Here is a 13,389-nt window from a genome sequence, read left to right as displayed (position 1 = left end):
AGCAGTCCCAATGATATTTGATTAGCATTTTCATTACCAAATTTTCTTTATCATCGTCTACAAATGTCAAAGTATAAACCAGACCTGTTTGGTTTTGCTTTCCTTCATAGCTTCATGCTTAAGCCCAGAAAATCTGGCCATTAGAAATTTATTTTTAAATGGATTAAATGCTCTCCCAGGAGCAACCTTTAAACTTTTCCATCTATATTTTGATAAAACTTCACATGAAGCCAATAACAAATTAGACCATAAATATTTAAGCAGCTCCAAGATAAAATAAGAGCTTCCCTCTTTCTCTCTTTTTTTATGTTGCTGGGAATGTGCCAAATGGAGAGGAATTAAAGAGTCTTGGGGAATATGTCAAAATCTTCACTCTTGTGCAAACAAGAAAACCAAGAGAAAGGTCACTGATCAGAAAGAGGGTGCTGCCACCTTGAAGCTGACTTCATTTGCTTCAGGAATCCTTAATGCTCTTCAGTGGCTTCTCCTCCTGCTGTCCCAGGCATTTTTAGTGGTAGAAAAGGAAGAGCACTGTGATGCCTATTCTTGGTTGTCAAGTTGACTATGCCTGGAATTAAGTACAACCAAGGTGACTACATACACTTGGGAGACTTTTCCTTAAACTAAGATCTTATGAGATAGAAAGACCTGCATGTAATCCTGCCTACACCTTCTTGTGGAAGCCTACATAAAAGATATGGAAAATGAACAGTTTCTCTTTTTGCCTGTTTGCTCTCACGCTTGCTGGCAAGTCCATTCCTTCACTGGCATTAGAGACTACTTCTTTGAGATTTAAGCATATACAGAAGAAATTGTGAGACATCCAGCCTTGTGGACTGAACAGCAAATGAATCCTTGACCTTCCACTGGTAGATAGACATTGTTGGATTAGATGACCCACAGCCCATAAGGCACTCTAATAAACCCCCTTTCTGTAAATAGATAGGCAGGCAGGTAGACAGACAGAGAGATGATAGAGATGATAGACAGACACATGATAGATAGGTGATAGATAAATAATAGATAGATAGATAGATAGATAGATAGATAGATAGATAGATAGACAGACAGAGATAGATAATAGACAATAAATGATAATGAAGATAGGTAGATATAGATGTAAGATAGATAAATGGATGATAGATAATAGATGATAATAATGAAGGTAGATGATATATATATATATACATATATATACATATATATATACATATATATATATATATATATATATATAGAGAGAGAGAGAGAGAGAGAGAGAGAGAGATTTTATCAATTCTGCTCCTCTAGAAAATACTGAGTAGTACGAGTACTAATAGTCTTCATTTGGGAACCTTGTCCCTTATGAAGGTGCCATCTTAAGTCCACTAGCTAGGTATTTGTCCTTGTTGTCATTTTAATGCACATTAAATTATATATCTTTTAAAGAAATGCCTGAAGTGTTTCTTTTCAAAAGCAAACCATATAAAATGTTGACTGGAGAGAGGAGCCCTTCTGAAGAAACAAGGAACCAGCAATATGTGGAAACAACCCAAGAATATGCTAATATATGCAAAGACGATTTCAAAAAGGGATTCACTTTAACAGATAAACCTCCGGAATAAGCCACTCATTTGCTAAAAGTCACTCAGAAAAGGTTGTTTACTGAGGTCACCTATGCGTGGAGATTGTCTATCAAAGGAATGAATCTTATCTGTGGTGTGTGTTGAGATAAGATCTCAAGCAAGGGAGGAATTTTCTAGGGCTTTGATGGTAATTTTAGATATTTGATGGCAAATCAGAGTGTTTGTTCTAGCTAATGAACAAAGACACAGGATTAGTTATGGCTGGTATTAAAAGTTGTTTTTGTTTACAGCAAGGTTTAGGGTTTAATGTTATCTGAGTACTCAAAAAACATCCTCAAATGTCATATTTGTATGACACGCAAATCTACCCCACTTTGATCGAGCTGGAAACTCTCAAATTATATCTCTGCCTGCATTTGACTCACAGAATCATTTCTGTACTGTGTTTGGCCTAATGGGCAAGTTCAGAGAAACTGTCACATTCTGAGTCACTTCTGTTTCATTAAGAATGAGAGAAGGCATTTGGCTTCATATCATTAAGGGTGTGTTTTCAGAGGACCTCGGCAATGCTTTCTTTTGCTTTAAAAATAATAGCATGAGGTATTATAGTTCATCTCTTCCTCCCTCTCCAAACGATGACCAAATGGCTAATGTTCATTCATTCATTCATTCATTCATTCATTCAGCAAATGTTACTGAAGCACATGACAGACACAGGGCTTAATGTTACAGAAATGAGTAAGACAAGCACTTTCTGATTCACACACACACACACACACACACACACACACACACACACACACACCTGAACTTACCTCTCCAGCTAAAAAATGACCCTGAATGCAACAAGTTTTATAGCCAACAGCCAGTTATTAGGCAGGCAAGGAGTTAGTATCTGTGCCACAGATGTTAGAGCACTGGTGCTCCAGAAGACTGTAAAACAGAATCAGAAAAGTTAAGAGATAATACCTGGGCATCTGTGCACTAAGATCAAGATTAGGACTCAGACTTCTGACTCTCTAGATACAGTCTCTATACCACTCTAAAGGGACCCATCTGTCTTTAACTGTACATTTAAAAATGATGGCTATGAAGATTACATTACTATGTAGTTAATGATAAAAGCAAGACTTCAATGCATGCATCCTTTAAATAACACATTAGGCCTATCATTGATGATATCTTTAATTATGTCAATGCAAAACCAGAGATGGTCTAATGGGAAATACAGATTGCTTGTTAAAATTATTAACAGAGTTAATGTGCTTACATTTGTTTATGTGTACTGGAATCAGCTCAAATATTTGACTGCAATGACAATATGTGTAAAGATCAATTAAAAGTCATAGAGATGAGATATTGGATTTCCAGACCTTCCTTAATAGGATTTCATCTGCACTTGCTAGATTATTTTATACAATTATAATCGAGCTTCCATCAAATCATGGAATCTGTCATCTCACCAATTTCTTTTCTGAGCGCTAATGAAATGTATTTCCTGTTGAGAATGCTTTTAAAAAGCATAACCCTAAGGAGGGCTTAGTGGGTGACATGTGGCCCAAAAGGTTTCTACTTACTTAGCAAATCTTGGTAAAAACTCAAATGTAAGTAAAATGAATTTGACAACTTTGGGAGCTCCCACAGTGGCCATTTGTTCTTATTATAAGAGACACATAATGGTTCTCAAATAGAATTGTAACCAACATTCAAACTCATGTATACTCTGAGCCTTGTCTTCAAATTGATCCCCTGGATTGTTAAAGAGTCAAACTAGAAGCAAGGTTCAGATCATACTGTCCTTTGGAATTTTTCTCGCCGAATTTAAAACATACATTGAATTATAAAACAAAATTCTCTGGGGAAATGATGCTCAATGAGGTAGCTTTAGCTTAATAAAATGTCGATTCCTTATCCAATTTTGTTTTGAGATGCAAAGATGTTGTCTGTAGACTGTAGCAATGGAAAATTCTGGAACAATGAGACAATAGTCTCTGGAAAGACTGAAAAGTTCTGTGAAGATAATCCTGTGCTCCTCCTCATGCTGGCTTGCGATGGCATGACACATGTTAGACATGGACTGTTCTGGGAGAAAGAAGATGTTACTCCTTAGAGACAATTAGATACTGCATTTACTGACAGCATGGGGACCCTAAGAATGACAGATGCAGCCTCAACAGGAAAGATCTGCCTAGCAGCTGCAGGACCAGGAGTATTTGAATATATCCAAGAATGAAAAACCCACCCCATACAAGCAACTGCCAGAAAATCAGCACAAAGTCTTTGCTTTCTGATCTCTGTCCCCTTGTACCTCTGAGGCATCATGCATTCCCTTTGGCTCATAATGTACATGCCTTCCTATAGAGAGAATATCTTATGTATTTTATGGGTGCCTAACCTGTCAATTAAAAACCTATAGCTTATAGGAAAGGGTAGATTAGAAAGTAGGACATTGGGAGGCAGAAAGAATTCTGGGATAGACCAGGTGCACCCAAGAAGATGTGAGGAGGTGGATATAGAGTACCTGAGCACAGATAATAAGCCATGTGGTAAAATGTAGATTAAAATACATGGGCTATTTTAAGTTATTATTCTAGTCAGAGAAGAGCCTAGCTATATAGACAAGATACTTGCAAATATACTTTGAGTCTGAGTCTTATTTCTGTGAGCATGGGGCTGGGAGAAAGACCCGGACCATAACATCTGCATCCTGCACCATCCTGTATCTGACAGAGGCAGCAGGCAGCTAGAGCTTGGGTACCACTTTCTCTAGCAGCCCTCCTCCTCCTTACTCCTGGGTTTGCAGCCAATAATTGGCTGGGAAACAACTTCAGGCCTCTCCCAGCTCTACCATGCAATGATTTTATATATAGAAAATCTTCAGTAAACTTATTTTGTTGTTTCAACATAGTATTTGAATAGATGTGTTCTTGCCTGGTCTTTTTTTTTTTTTTTTTAGTGGAGGCAATAAAATAAGGGATGGCATTTGAAAAGCTCTACTATGGTAAATATTTGAAAAAATCTCCCATGCCTTTGTTCTTCCCCTCTAGGTTAGGCACAGTCAGTTCCTTCATGTTCCTTGTAAGAACTTCCGAACTAACTGCTCATATCCAATACTCTGCTCATATCCCTCCATCCTAGAGACTGACCCTGGTGTGGGTTACAGTCAGATGTCATCACCTACTTCAGAATTCCTTCCTACATATCTTTGCCTCCATCCCTGTTCACATGTAGACTATCACTTGAGTGATCCTTTCCAACTATTTTTTTTTCAAGACAGGGTTTCTCTGTATAGCCCTGGCTGTCCTGGACTCACTCTGTAGACCAGGCTGGCCTCAAACTCAGAAATCTGCCTGCCTCTGCCTCCCAAGTGCTGGGATTAAAGGCATGTGCCACCATGCCTGGCACTATTTTTTATTAGATATTTTCTTTATTTACATGTCATATGATATCTTCTTTCCCAGTTCCCCCCCCCGAAAAAAAGAGAAAAAAATAAAATTAAATTAAAATTAAAAAAAAAAAACCCTGTTCCTTCCTCCCTCCCCCTGCTCACCAACCCACCCTCTCCCGCTTCCTGGCCCTGGCATTCCCCTACACTGGAGCATAGAACCTTCATAGGGCCAAGAACCTCTCCTCCCATTGATGACCAGCTTGGCCATCCTCTGCTACATATGCTGCTGGAGCCATTAGTCTTACTGCATGCCTTTAATCCCAGCAATTGGGAGGCAGAGGTAGGCCGATTTCTGAGTTTGAGGCCAGCCTGGTCTACAGAGTGAGTTCCAGGACAGCCAGGGCTACACAGAGAAACCCTATCTCGAAAAACAAACAAACAAAAAACCTTTCCAACTATTAACCACATCATGTTTCTGAAACCACAACAGATTCCACTGGTCCAAGATGGTGTCCACAACCTTTATTATCTCTGTGTAAATTCTGTAACCTCATCTCAGCTGCTCAGCTACTATTGCTCTCCAATCTCCTCTTGAAAAAATATGAACCCTTCACTTTCTCAGTGTCTACAACAAGCCATATTCTGCCATGTTTCCAGGCTTGTGTACAACATGTTCTGTCTTTCTGAAAGCCTCCTCAGTCTTCACCCATCACTCTGTCTAGCTAACTCACGCTCTGACTATATATGATACTTTCTCAGGTATACTGTCTCTATCCATGCATTTCCTCCTTGGCAACATTTATCCCCTTTGGCCCAGCACACACTAACATAGATGATCATTATAGTAATCCCTGTACATACACAGAATCAATGAACTATGGATTTAAGTATTTTGAAAAGTAACGAGCTGTCTTTGTATGGAACACACACAGGCTTTCCTCCTAAACTATCTAGGTTGATAACTGTTTGAGTAGCATTCACATCTGGGGGTGACTTCAGGTATACAGGAGGAAGTTGAAGAAGTCCACAGGTCATAGAGAAATGTTGTAGCATCATTTTATAAAAAGACTTGAGCATCTGTGACCTTTGATATTCATACAGAATCCTACAATTACTCCCCCCCCCACTACACTGAGGGACCATTGTTCCCATTTCCATATTCTCCTCACGAGACCATTGACTTTCTAAGGGCCAACCCATACCATCTTGTTTGATGCTGAATGCTCAGATCTTAGCAGAATACCTGGGACACTGCACATAATATGTAAGAGAGGAGGGAAGAGAAAGGAAGAGCCTTAAAATGTGTTAAAGTATCCTCCAAAGCTAAACAGAGTGCTCTTTTCTTTTCTTTTTTTTATTTATTATATTTTTAATTGAAATAGAATTATATCTTCTCCCCTCCTTTTGTTCCCTCCAATCCCTTCCAGCTACTCACCTCAAGTTGATAGCCTCTTTTTCTTCAATTATTATTGTTATATGTATGTGAATATATATGTGTATGTGTGTTATAGAATATGAATTAAAAATTAAATTATTAAGCATTATATTATACAAATATTTTACATGCACAGGGCCTGCACAACTTGAGCCAGACAACATTCCAACACACAGAGAGTGTTTTAGTTAGAGTTTATATTGCTGAGACACCATGACCACCACAACTCTTATAAAGGAAAACATTTAATTGGGGTTGTCTTACAGTTCAAAGATTTAGTCCATTGTCATCATGGCAGGAAGCAAGGCGTTGTGCAAAGAGACATGGTACTGGAGTTGCTGAGAGTTCTATATCTAGATCCAAAGGCAGCAAGAAGAGAGAAGGAGAGAGAGAGAGACAGACAGACAGACAGACAGACACACACACACACACACACACACACACACACACAAAGAGGGAGGGAGAGAGGGAGAGAGGGAGAGAGACTGGGCTTAGGTTGAGCTCCTGAAACCTCAATGCCCACTCCCAGTGACATACTTCTTCCAGCAAGGCCACACTTACTCCAACAAAGCCATGTCTCCTAATAGCATCTCTCCCTATGAGCCTAAGGGGACCATTTTCATTCAAACCACCACAGGGACGAAAGGTGTACATGAAACCCTACCACTAGCTAAAGAGGTAGTGCCATTTGGAAGCTGTTGGCAAAGGAAGAGTCTTTCGCTCTAGTGATGTGATTCCTGGTGGGTTGACCACATGCCAGTGCATGCCTTACTCCCAACAACAGCTGGCAACACAAACTGGTTTCAGTGGGAAAACAAGAATACAAAAGAAGTAACTTCAAAAGGTTGATCAGAAGAGATGGGAGGATGGAGAGGGTGGTTATGAGGATGACTGGGAGGGAGTAAATGTGCTTACAATATGTTATATGAAATTCTCAACGAATTAATAAGAGTTTTGTTGGAGGTATTTCATACAATAGATACAGTTTCGAGATGGTCCTGGAGACAGAATGCCCAGATTCAACCACAGTTCTAGCATATGGCATTGGGCACATTAAATAACCCTCTGGTTCTTGAGTGTCTCAACTGTAAAATGGCAATAATAAAGACAGCTTTCTAGGAGGGTTGACACATATGCAAAACACTCAAAAATGTGCCTGCATTATGTCAAGTATCTTATAAGGATTTCTTTTTAGCTCCTACAGAGTATTTCATCTAGTGCTGGCATCAGTAAGCAGCAGGTATCTACTGGGAGTCAGGAACACAACCTTAAAATGTCAAACATATTGCCTCCTATACAAGCTACCATTATTGTTATCCTATTTATTGTATTTACATATGATAGCCACACAACATAAATTAACACCATGTTGCATTTACTTATGGAATATATCAAAAATCACATGAAACCAAGTTGAATTTAAAAAAAAAAAAGTTTACCATGTATATGAGAAAGTAGCTTAAGAGTTAGAAGACTCCAAATCAGATGTGATAAGAAACCCAACTTAGGACCTGGATATAGCTCAATGATAAGGTACATACCTGGCAGGTACTAGACCCTGGGTTTCATTACTATTACCAGACACAGGAAAAGGAATAAGTTACAGAGTTATTTGTGACTGAAGAGTCGACAGTGCTATGCAGCACAGAGGAGGGAGTATTCTGACCTCCTCTGCTGCCCAGGCCATGGTCTTGCTGAGTAGATCCCCACTCTCTAGCCTGGCATTCTTGATTCTCCTGACTCATTCCACTGAGGATTACAATTACAGTTGTGTGCCACCAAGCCTGGCTTGACCTTTCCTTGGGTGTTTATTATACAACAGCATTCTTTTGAAGGCAAGCTAAGCTTTGGAAGCTGGTTGATTTAACTCTATCGGGTTATACTGGCAAAGATGGACAGCCTGCATCAATGGTCAGAGCTGTATTATGGACAGTTGGCTTGAGGTTATGAGAACTGTAGCCTCTGTTTTCATTCATGTATTTATTTAATGCACGTTGCACTGCTAATTAAGGTTGAAGTCTACCACTGTGAGCTTGGCACAAAATTGTGGACTCCCTTTACCAATAGGGCTCTGTTTCTCTGACCTTGCCTGGGGAGTTCAATACCCCCCCCCACACACACACACACATACACCTCTACCTGAAGGATAGCAGGGAACCGTGGCTAGATTATCAGTTCTGCTTCCTTTCTCCAGATAAGAACCCAATCAGAACTTCAGATTGCTGTTAGCCTTCAGCCAATGACCTTCACCCACCTGAATATTCCTACCCTCTTAACCTTAGATTCACCCCCAAGTAAAATTGATCTGTCTACCCAAAGCTGGTCCCAGTATGTCATTATTACCATTGGTACTCATGGGCTGTTGAAACCTTGTTGGTCAACTCTGCTCCTTTCATCCTCATGGGTCAGTGGCCAACAACCCTGACAAGAAATGAGAGCCATGAATGCATGCAAATAATAATTTGACCTATGTGTATATCCACACTCATTCTCAGAACAAGTTTCAATGATAGGACCAGTACATGTCACTGTCCTTGTATATGCCTCTACCCAAATATGAAAAGCATAGGGCCTGGACCCATAAAGCCCAGATCCCATCCCATCTAATCCCATCCCAAATTCCTCTCTAATGTCATGTGCAGCCATCATACAGGCATGAGCTCACTGTGCAGTCCCTGAGGGTATCTTCATAACCAGCACAAGAGGCAGACACAGCTATTACCATTGCACATATGCAGAAACTGAAGTGGACCAGTGGACCGGTATCCTAGTCAGTTTAAGCCACCATGACAATATTCCTCAGACTGGAAGTTCTCATGAGCAGACATTCACTTCTCACCATTCTGAGGACTAAGGAATCCAAGGCCAATGTTAGTACAAGAGGGAGTGGGGATAGTGACAATATCCAGGGCAGGGGATTTTTTTTTTTTCCCTTATAAAAAGAGCAAATGGATATCTGGGAGAAGGGAAGTAGCCTGGGGAGGTGAAAAGCCAGAATGTTAGGTCAGAGGTTTTGAGATGTATAATAAGTACTTGGGATACTGAGAGAACTTGGAGGCCAGTGTGGGCTTTGTTAAGCTTATAGGTACCACGTATGTTCCTTTGTCTGTTCATGTACATTTCCTTGGTGCCTATGAACAGAGAGAGAAAACACTGTTGTCTCCTTCATATAAAGGCACTACTCCAAAGAAGACCTATCTTCAGGGTCTGAACTAAGCCTAATTACCCTGAAAGGCTCCATCTCCCCAGATCATTACACTGCGGATCAGCACATGGATATGGTGGATTTCAAGAACAGACAAACGTGCAGCCTATGATGATGACTCTACCCAAGGCTGCCTCCTGGAGACCTTCATAGCTGGAGTTTACGTTCCCTCCCCTCACTGTGACTGGGTGCCTGAGACCAATCTAGGTGTAGAGAGTGGTCTGAGAATCCAATTTCAAAAAGTCCTTTGGTGACCCCGAGATAGTGCTTAAGAACCATTGAACATCCACTTCAAGGAGATGGGCTTGCTCCCGTAGGACCTCGTGTGTTCCAGGGACAGAGGACACAAACAGGCTCTGACTTCCTGTCTTCTCCAGAGCTGACTCAGCTCTTTCCTTCACCATTATTGAACCACAGTTGCTTAAAGTTGAGTTGTCAGCAAGAATTTAAGGGTTATCTATTGAATTTCAGCCAAACTGGATTCCCCTGACATACACTGCTTATTTGGGGTCTAGTTTATCCTTCTCTCTCTCTCTCTCTCTCTCTCTCTCTCTCTCTCTCTCTCTCTCTTTCTCTTTCTCTCTCTCAATCTATTAACCACAGCATTGTTAAACTTGCATACACACACACACACACATGCACATATCACTGATAAGTAAGGGTGTTACTTCCCTTGTAATAATCTCTCTGTGGCATACATATGGATGTGTTTGGGAATCATTGAAAATATCATAATGCTTACAGTTCTCTGGGGAGCAGGAGAATTTATCATATGGTATTGGATACAATGTCACGGAAAATACTCTCTGGCCTCCAATGGCTTAGTTGGAATGAGGACACAGACTGTGGGATTTAATAGTACCACAGTTATGGTTACAACTGGAGTTTAAACTCATAAACTACAAACTCCTGTCTAGCCAGAAATAAAAGAGATCTGAACGTTGTATCCTCCTAAGTAGATTTGTCCATCAGGGAATGTTGGAGACCAGGCTAGCCCCCACCCACCCATCCCAGTGCCTAACTTTGCAATTCAAAAGAGTTGTGAGTTAGCTCCCCTTATATAACATGGGCAGCTTTTCATTATGTTTATTTGATGCAGTGTTATTGAGGCAATATTTCATATGAATAATTCATTCCAACTCCAACTTTATCTAGCGAAGTCAAAAGCAGAATCTTAAATTTTGAAACAGATCAAAGAGTTCCTTAAATAAAATGGAAATGCTTTGAGTTGCCTGCTCTTCCGAATCTCCCTGCCTTGTCTACGCATTAAGCAAGCACTTACTATGGGCAGTTGGACACCAGAGTTATTAACTTTTCGCAGCTCTCCCAGCATTTTCTTCAGTGACGATAATTTCTGCTGGCCCAGTTTTGCAAGGCGTCCTCTTGTTCTTATCCAGAAATTGAGTTCTCTAAGAGCAAATCACATCCCAGTAATTTTTAACATATTTTTAACTTTGGTCGCGCGTGTCTGAGTTTCTGAAATGGTCTCAGCCCTGATTACCTTCTGTGCCACTGGGCAGTCTGATGAACACAGCAGGCAGGCTGTGGTGAATAAAAGAGAGCAATTACATGTGGATGCTCAAGACTCCCAGCTGCCTAGGGACGCCTTGCCACTGCCTCTCCGCTGTGGCTATCTTCCTTTCAGATCTTACCAAGTCATGCAAGAAAGTTGCCTTTCAAAATGATTGACGTCCAAAAAATTGCCCTGGCTGTATCCAGGAACTGGGGCTACAAACAAAAGTGCAGTAGTTGGAGAGAAAAAAATCAAACATAGAAGTGGGGAGGTTGTATTAAGAATCTATGGATCGGGGCTGGAGAGATTGCTCAGCGGTTAAGAGCACTGACTGCTCTTCCAAAGGTCCTGAGTTCAAATCCCAGCAACCACATGGTGGCTCACAACCATCCATAGTGAGATCTGATGCCCTTTTCTACTGTGTCTGAAGACAGCTACAGTGTACTTACATATAAGAATAAATAAATCTTTAAAAAAAAAAAAAGAATCTATGTATCATACCTAAGCACACTTTCTTATTAAAAAAAGTGATATCAGGCCAATGAAAAAATAATAACAATAACTAAAAGACCTTTCAGGTCATCAGAAGCTCATTCATATGTGACTGTGTGGCGTGAGACATTGGAGGCAGTAACTTGCCCTTTTTACTGACTCCAAGACCATCTCTCCTGGCTAGGACAGGTAGATGATACAGTATGCACAGGAGTCAAGACAATGTGATTTTCTTTTCTATCTGGGACACTTTCTAAAGGGCCTTTGATAACTTCCTATGCACTTCAGTATGATGGGATAATGCTATCTCCTCCATGAGATGTTAAAAGGTATAAATCAGTTCATGTTTATGTGTGTAGTGGTACCTCTTACTCAGCAATCAGGATTAAAAGAAACACTTCAAGGACAGGAAAATGTGTTTTCCTGCTATCTATCAGCCAAGCCTATACATTACAATTAAACAAAAAAAGCACCCACACCAACTACACATATCCTCAGCCACCTGATTCTAAGGTAAGTATTTTATAGTCATCTACCCATCAGCCAGTTCTCTCTCCTGCTTCCAAGAGATGGTCTTTGCCTTCATGATGGGCTCTTGAAATGCCATGTAATTAATTAAAATTTACCATGGTTCCTTGTGGCTAAGACTAAGCCAATGTTAATGAATAGAGATGTTTTGGGGGAGATCTTTCTATTTTGTTTGTTTGTTTGTTTGTTTTAAATAGGAATGTGAGAAGAAGCAATCTTCTGCTCTTTGTCCTGTCATAAAAAGGTAGCCTTCAAAGTACCTCAGATGTCCTCAATCTTGGGAGAAAGGGCAACCTGGCCTCTGGCCTTGATGAATAACACTGTCACTGAGTCCCTGAATGAGTCTGAAATAGTATAGTGTCTGAATTTTTGTGAGGAGATGTAATGAGAGTAGTTCCTTTTATAATTTAAAAGAGTTAATTAAGCATCATGGTATATAACTGTAATCTCAACACCTTGGAAACAGGCAGGAGTATTTATGAGAGTGTGAGGACAGTGAAGGCTACAGATTAAGATTCTGTCTTAAAAAGAACAAGCAGCTCTTTCTGCCATCTTCTCTCACCATCACCATGGTGCAAACGAATGTTCTGGCAGATGCTCTCAAGAGCATCAACAATGCTGAGAAGAGAGACAAATACCAGGTCCTTATCAGACCATGTTCCAAAGTCATCATTCGTTTCTTAACTGTGATGATGAAGCATGGCTACATTGATGAACTCTGAGATCATTGATGGTCACAGAGCTGGGAAGATCATTGTGAACCTCACAAGAAGGTTGAGTAAGTGTGAAGTTATAAGCCCTAGATTTAATGTTCAACTCAAAGAGCTAGAGAAGTGGCAGAACAATCTGATCCCATCACGGGAGTTTGGTTTCATTATGCTGACAACCTCAGCTGGCATCATGGACCATGAAAAAGCAAAATGAAAACATACAGGAGGAAAAGTCCTGGAATTCTTTTTTTAAATATAAAGCATAAATAAAAAGCTTCCATGGACTGTGAAAAAAAGAAAAAGAAAGAGAAAAGAGAAGAGAAGAGAAGAGAAAAGAAAAGAAAAGAAAAGAAAAGAAAAGAGAACTTTTCACATTATCTACAATAATAGATATAGCCCTTATTTGTTGTCCTCAGTACATCAAGGCCATTTTTGTCATTTTACACGTGTATGATTGAGCGAGCCAACACAGAACAACATTATGAGTTCAGTTTAATGACTAATATGAGTTCATTTAGAGGCAAGTTGACTAACTCATCCAATGTCACTCAGT

General features: G+C 40.1%; 1 pseudogene; it reads left to right on the top strand.

Annotated features, from left to right (window-relative positions):
- Positions 1-12,683: 12,683 nt before the first annotated feature.
- On the top strand, positions 12,684-13,089 carry LOC116076252 (annotated as a pseudogene).
- The last annotated feature ends 300 nt before the right edge of the window (positions 13,090-13,389 follow it).

This window comes from Mastomys coucha, unplaced genomic scaffold (genome assembly GCF_008632895.1).
Source record: "Mastomys coucha isolate ucsf_1 unplaced genomic scaffold, UCSF_Mcou_1 pScaffold4, whole genome shotgun sequence".
Taxonomy (NCBI): domain Eukaryota; kingdom Metazoa; phylum Chordata; class Mammalia; order Rodentia; family Muridae; genus Mastomys; species Mastomys coucha.
The sequence above is the reverse complement of the archived record's forward strand: the minus strand, read 5'-3'. Positions and strand labels throughout refer to the sequence as shown.